The 7,600-nt window shown below is 37.6% G+C and overlaps 1 long non-coding RNA gene across 1 annotated transcript; it reads right to left on the reverse strand.

Annotated features, from left to right (window-relative positions):
• Positions 1–2,145: 2,145 nt before the first annotated feature.
• On the reverse strand, positions 2,146–3,704 carry LOC135407833 (uncharacterized). The gene is made up of 3 exons (XR_010427037.1): positions 3,582–3,704; positions 2,984–3,101; positions 2,146–2,225 (listed from the first exon to the last, which is right to left on the reverse strand). It is a non-coding gene; the product is annotated as an uncharacterized LOC135407833 (long non-coding RNA).
• Positions 3,705–7,600: the final 3,896 nt, after the last annotated feature.

The raw sequence follows: 7,600 nt of genomic DNA on the forward strand, positions 1-7,600 counted from the left end.
ATTAGTGTCCTCTGCATGACATTATAAAGCTGTAGATGTCTATTGGACAAAGAAATAAACAGCAAACATGTTTTTTCCCACAGTGAAACAGCAGAGTAAAAACACACACTACTCATACAAATATTATCACCACAGGCATATCTTGCCATCCAGCTATATAACTGAAAATATTTTGATCTATATGACTCCAGTGGCCTTGATCCAAAGCTTATTGAAGCCAATTAAGAATCTCGATCATCTTTAGTGATTCGACCTAGCCCATTAAAAGATTTTGCTCTAGGGGAGTAAATGGAGGGTTTTTAAGGGCCACCCTTGCATGTCACTTCCATTTATCACAGAGGAAAAATACTTCCCTCCATTAACACTGTATAAGGCAGTTTCCTTTTCCAGTAACTCTACTGTATGTGTCAAACTCTTTCCCTTAGCTCTCCGCTGATCCCTTATACCAAAGATGACTGCAAATATAACGTAATATTACTTCTCAAAACAGTGCTTAGGAAGTCAGTGTTTCCAGAACTCATTCACATAATTTTTCCCTGCTGCAAAGCTCATGTGGGTAGTTTATGAATGACAACAGCTAAATTAAAAGTTATCCTATCTGAATGGCCTAAAAGACTGGCAAAACTCAGGAAACTATAAGCTAAATAGAAATGACAGTTATAGTCACCTTTCATGTAAAAAAATCTGTAAACTATTTCCTGTTGTGTCCCATTTCAGAGCTGGAATGTACTGCAAGGATCAGGAGTGGATTAGGAAGCTAAAACACTTCTTCATTTCTTTCATGGATGTACAAACATAATACTGGGCATGGACTTTTTACCTATTGTTGATTTAGCCTAATAAGTTCTGAGTTTTTAATTGCACACAGTTCCCTAAGTAGTAAAACTCAACATTACATTATATTGCATTATATATATATTGCTAAATATGCATTATGAAGAGAGCTTTTGTTTTAAAAAAACACTGTCTATATACAGTTCTGCAAATATATCCTTATGAATGTGTTTTCCGTGCATGCAGAAGAGCTTTTTCTGATAAGCTTAATATTGGTGTGAGTTAGGAACAAAAACAGGTATTGCCTTCTCATCCACAACAAGTCAGTCTCTGGTTCTTGCAGTCATCTGCATTACTTCTCTATACAATGACTCAGGTGGTAACAACCAGGAGCCTACAGTAATCTCTGATCCATATGATGCATACGGAATTGGCTGATGTAGATGATGCATATGGTCCATATGGGGATCAAACCTGCAACCTTAGTGTTATTAGCACCATGCTCTAACCCACTGAAATAATTTCAGATTGTTCAGCCTGGAGATGAGAAGGCCTCAGAATGACCTAATTGCAGCCTTCCAGTGCTTGAAGGGAGACAACAAGATGGAGAGCGACCTTTTACAAAGGCGTGTACTGACAGGACAAGGGGGAGTGGTTTCAAACTGAAAGAGAGTAGATTTAGACTAGATGTTAGGAAAAATTCCTTATTGTGAGGGTAGCGAGCCCATGGATCAGGTTGCCCAGAGAAGATGGCGATGTCCCATCCCTGGAAGTGTTCAAGTAGAGGTTGGATGGGACTCTGAGCAACCTGGTCAAGTGAAAGGTGTCTCTGCCCATGTGGCATGATGACTAGATGATCTTTACAGCCCCTTCCAATCCAAACCATTCTACAATTCTATGATTCTATGAAGAAGACTGTGAGGATTTACAGATTCATCTTAACACACTTATGCCCTTCCAAAAAGATACACTTTCAGAAACAAATTCTCCAGAACTTTCACACTTTTGAAATCCTGGTAGACACCTTTCTTAAAACACAATCCTGAATTTTTCTTTTCCCTAGTGCAATGGTCAGTTGAATAGGAAGCTAAATATTAATCTGTATTGCTCCCACTTCATGTGCTGGAACACCTTTGAACCTACTGGAGATGTCACACTCCCAACTGGAGCACCTGTAGACAGAGGTGTTGTGTGGTGACATCCCTGCCTTACGTCTCACCTTGCGGAGGCACAAGGGACACTGCCCGTCTACACAGAACACAGGTGTATGTTTTGGCAAATCCATGTAGGAAGTGAAAAATCATAAAATTTTCCAAAATTTTCCAAAAACTCATCTCCTAGGTTGTATATGTTTGAAGCTTTTCTTTATTTGGGGGGGGAAAAAAAAGGCTTCTATTTTTATAGCATTTCGGGAAAATATTTTAGCCACCTCTTCTGCTTTTGGGTAGTTTCTGCAGATAGTAGAATACAGCATACAATATATAAATACATATACAATAAATTTATATAAAATTTAAATACAATTATTACTGTCTTTTAAAGAATAAATATGTCAAGCATCAAAAAAACATTCTGGGTCTACTGTGCTTCAGTTTGAGTAAAAATACCATTTGTTCCTCTTCAATGAATATTTGAGGAAATAAAATGACACACCTGTTAAATTAGCACATTTAATGTGCACCAAAGCTGTTCATTTGTACAGTAAATAAGTTAAAATCTTGATTCTTATATAATCCACTGTTCAATCTGACTGACTGCTGAACCTCCCTAATCAAATACTTCTACATGATATTGAAAGCTACATTACAGTACATTATTAGCTTGTAAAATGAAATTGCTGCAACGTTATGTACTGTATATTTGAAGCAGTAACAAATTTATCGGTGATAGATGAGCTAATGGATGCATTGTATTGCAATAAATATAAATTCAGAGTAGCAATTGGAAAACATTAACATTTTTATATATGAGTTTAGGCATTTATGAGGCTGATCCAGCTAGCAGTAAAAACTAAAAAGGTGTTCTTGCTAGCTGCCATTTCTGCATTGGACTGTCACAAGTAAAAATAAGTGGTCTTTCTTTGCAGCAGGGCTTTTATATCCAACATAACAGACAACTGACAGAGTTTTGGTAAGTAGCTATCATTCATTTCTCTAAGAAAAAGTTCTCTGTATACCTGATCAGGAGGTCAAAGCCAGACACTGCTTACCAGTAATTTTCTATGGCCTTGCTATCAGTGTTTCTTCTTCTGCCCAACACCCCCTCCAGTCTTTCTCTCCCAGTTTCCTCTTGAGCTCCTAATGCCGTCATGAACCATCCAACAACTGCTGTTGTTTAAAAGAAGCAAGGAGAAGAGAGTCAAAAATAAAATAAAAAAAGACAGAAAACGGCAGCCAGCTGCAAATGCTGTGAGGAAGACTGGGGACTTCTTTCCTGATATCCAGGAGTCTTTCATAGAAATATTTGAGAGAATTGGTCCCCTATGGTCTTACAGCTGGTAAGCTGCACAGGAGCTTGGCGTACTGCAGGCAATCCCCCCTGCCAAGGCAAAACACCAGTACTACCATATTCCCTCTGAAAGACAGAAATGACAGCACTAGCAACCATATTTGGGGAATCACCCGTTGTGGCAGCCAGAGGAAACACAGAGGCTGAGCGGGTGTGATGCAGGAGGAAAAGAACAGGCAAGTCAGAAGGCAAGGGGTTTGACTTAGGGTAAAGGACTGCAGGATGGGGAGGAGGTGGTAAATTTTTATATGGAGGTGTGAAGTTGGTTAAGAACCATCAGCATCCTCATGTGTTCAGACCCTGTCTTGCAGGCTGGTTGTTTGAGTGGCGTTTTCCAGATGCATATGTGTTCTCGCACAGTGATGCTTTACTCAGCAGTATTTTCTTGGCATTTACAGCCAATATTTTCTTCATGTACTATCCTTTTGTTTCCAGCTTAGCAGAATGAGGGTTCTGTTGCAGACTTAGATGTCACAATGCATCTGTGATATAAGCAGAAGTGTGTCAGAATGTGGATGCAATTACAGAGTTACTGGAACAGGCAGAAATAAAATAAAGTGTTTGAGTATTATAATTCAGCTTAATGTGAAGTGCTGTTAGTTTGCTTGTCACTGAATATCCTTTTAATTAAGGAGTCTTGATATCAAAACATACTGCATTTGGGTAGAGACCAAAGATATATGTCACCATTACTCTAAATTTGTGATGATGATTATAGTAGACAGTCACCTACCTTGTTAGAAAGAGGGAAGCACAGGGGCTGCTGAATTAATCAAAATCTGTAATCTTACTCATTAAAAGAACTGTAATATACTATTTCCAAGCAAATAGACAGATTCCCTTGACAATGTGGGAGTGGAAGGAGCATAGAGGGATCTGTGAGGAAAGATCTACGATGAATTTGTCCTAGACCACTTATCTCATCATTTGAATTACTTCATTTCAGTATACTGAATATGAAGTGGATATCCAATTATTCAAAGGTATTAAAACCCATTCCACGGTCAAACAAATCTGAAAAAATCACTTCTGGCTCGGACTTTTCTCAATCAGTACCACTAAAAATTCTTATTGGATGAGTAAGACAATTTCAAGAAGTTGAAAAATATTTGACATTTTCCTTGATGAGCAGCTTATAAATCTGCCTTTTGTCTATTTTTAAGACCTAATTCTGTGGTGTGTGTAAGACTTAAAAGTGTTTGTGGATATATCCTAGCACACTGGCAAAGTAGGAAAATATCATGACTCAGACCCGAGACAATAGATAAGTCTACACGAGGGGAGGCACGAGTGCGTCCCAGGTCTGGTAGCACATGGCCATTTGTCAGCTCACATGATGGTGGGATTCAGGCATGCACCCTGCTCCTCACAGCGCTCATACACACGCATTCGGTTTTTTGTAGGAAACTTGGATATACAGAGCAGAAGGAAGCTGTGGTGTGCTGATTTGAGATGGAAAGCCAGACCAAGCCACAGAAAGTAATCACCTGGCAAGCCAGGCACAGCCAAAGTTTTTGAGCCATAGACCTGAAGTCACCCTCTAGGTTACAAATTCAGGAGCTCACTATTGTAATAAAGAAAAAAAAAAAAAAAGATATTTTATTGCATTTGAAGAGGTGAGCATACTTTTTTTATCACTGACAACTCTTTCAAAGACAGTGGTTCAAGGCTTAATGCTGCTCTGATCTGTTTTCACATTGATTTAAATATACATGCTGTATCCTTCTCCCTGTATCCTTCTGCCAGGGGAAAGAAGGATAACTCCCTCTCTTAGGAGCAGAGTCTTGATCTTAAGCTTCCATTGATGATAATTGTTCAAATTTCTGAGTTTTCATCTTCTGTCCTAATGTTAAGGCACCTGTTTTGGCATATCATCAGGGCCCATTGTCAAGCTCCCAGAAGTTATCCCTCTTTAGTAGTCCCCTGATAAATAGTTTCCTGGCAAGAACTCTAAGCTGTACTTTGCCTTATATTTTTCAACACTTTCTTGTTAGAGTAATTTTTATTTTTCTACAGTTGTCTGTTTCTTTATTCTTAGGTGCAGTGCTTAGAGCCTCCTATGCTTCCTTTTTTCCTCCTGTGGTCTGACACTATCCAAAGTTACAAAACTGCTTGCACATATATATTTGTTTTAAAAAAATGAACATATCCTCTCACCAGGTCCATGGAAGAGATAAGAATTCAGTCTTTTTTTTAAATTAACTTCTCTAACATATTTTGAAAAGAGTTATTGGAAGACTACAGGTTAAATTTGTCTTGAAATTCTGCTTTGAAATTCAGCCAAATATACTTTATTCATAGAATGGTCCTCACAACACTCTGCTAAAATTAGGTTTTAAAAGCAATCTTCCAAAGATTATTTGACTTTTTTTGCTCTTGAATTCTACCATCAACTCTTAGAAGAGCAAAGCAGAAAGTCTTTTCTCTTTGAAAAATCTCATCTCTGACCACATCAGAAATATGAAATGTTTGGCTTTTTCAAACCCAATTTTCTACTGACTCATACTGCCCACATAAGCAATGAGATGCACAAATACATGGAAATATACAGATAAAATGCCTCACTTTATTTGATTCAATTTTAATTAATTTTGTGTGGAATTTTAGGCAAAGGTTCCAATTAGTTAATTTTAAAACAACTTTTCTCCTCACAATTAGTATATTCCACAGTCTTGACTTTGGAATACATTTTTTTTTTTCCCAATACACCCCTTTCCTGGCTGTGAAAAATTAATTCTTCAAACTATTTAGTAGGCAAATAGTCTGTGGCTTAGACTAGCCAAATCATTTTCACTTGTGGATTTGAACTCACAGGTCAGATTCATCAACAGGATAATGAGACATTTTCTATATTTCAATTTTTAACAATTTTCATATCCATAGTCATTTAACTTTAAAAGATTATAAGTAATGGATAGTTCTAGTGATGTCTGTTAAATAAATTCCATAGGAACAGAAAACAAGAACTTCATAACCGGTGAATTGCACTATTGTTTACATTTAAATGTGTTGTCTTAAAAGGATAAATTAGATCATTATTACCAAAACTATTAATGATTTATTAGTATTTTTATCATAAAAAATAGAAATACTCATGTTTTGTTAAGAAATGGAAAGGTCTGTAGTAGTTACTGCTTGTTTTGTCAGCCTAGTTTTGTCTCTCTACAGGTAAAATGCAAAACCAATGAATTTCATCTTCTGTTCTTGATTGAAAAATACCCTACATATTTTTATGTGACCAGAAAATTTCATGCCACATTTCATTTATTGTTTCATAGTATTCACATGGCATTGCATGTTAGGGAAAGCTACATAGACCTACCTCTTCCTACTTCTTGGATTTTGCACATAAAGTACTCAAATTTTAAGTTGTTTAGATAGTTTTTTCTCCATACTCTGTATTCACATGTTGTCCACCACATCTATATGGAATGCTGCTACATACAGCAAATTAAAGATTCACCAGAAATAAGTTACACAAGTAAGTAAATAACTACATTACTGCTCAGCAATCATACATTTCTCTTTGCACATCAGAAACTTATATTCAACATTTCCCCTCTCCATGTGTTTATTTGCTTGGTCCAATCTTGGTCCAATCTCTGCAGCATGTTACCCTCAGAAGGCAAAGTGTACCTGATAAATAAGTGACACCAATGACCCCTGGAGTATGACTTTCAATAATTTTGGATCATGGAAAGGTTTTTTTCTGCCTTTTCAGAAGCTTCGACACTTCTTTCTGCATTATCAAGAGCAGGCAAATACCCAGTGCAGCACATTATCTGTACAAGAGTAAAAGCAATGCACACCAGCAATGATGGCATTGCAAAGGGTCCTGAAAGCTAAAACAGTGAGAGATCTACAAGATCTCGCAGAAACCTGTGTGGCCTGAGCCTCAAGTGTCTCTGTCCATCCTGAGGCATCTATGTGATTAATGTGCTGCTAATAGCACCATATATCACAGCTGTCATAAGAAAGGTCAGCACCTGCGTGAGTGCTGCTCAAAAGAAGCAAGTCTCCTGTACATGAACTACTTGTTGATACAAACTCAGTGTCAGAGCGTGTGGACTGTAAATCTGTGTTCTGAGAAACCTCTGCCACCTTGAATTTCACACAGGGATCAACAGCACATCTGTTTTTAGAACTACGCACAGGTCTGTCCTGGCTCATCTCAAGCTCTCTTCCTTTTCCTTGCTTCCCTGAAAAAGTTCTTTCAGACCACTAAAATGCAGAAAGAGCTGGACCTTGTGCATACCGTAAATACATGTGAGAAGGAAATTACTTTGAAGCCCAATGTTAATCTGTAAGGCAAGTAAAG

The sequence above is a fragment of the Pseudopipra pipra genome, chromosome Z (assembly GCF_036250125.1).
Source record: "Pseudopipra pipra isolate bDixPip1 chromosome Z, bDixPip1.hap1, whole genome shotgun sequence".
Lineage (NCBI taxonomy): Eukaryota > Metazoa > Chordata > Aves > Passeriformes > Pipridae > Pseudopipra > Pseudopipra pipra.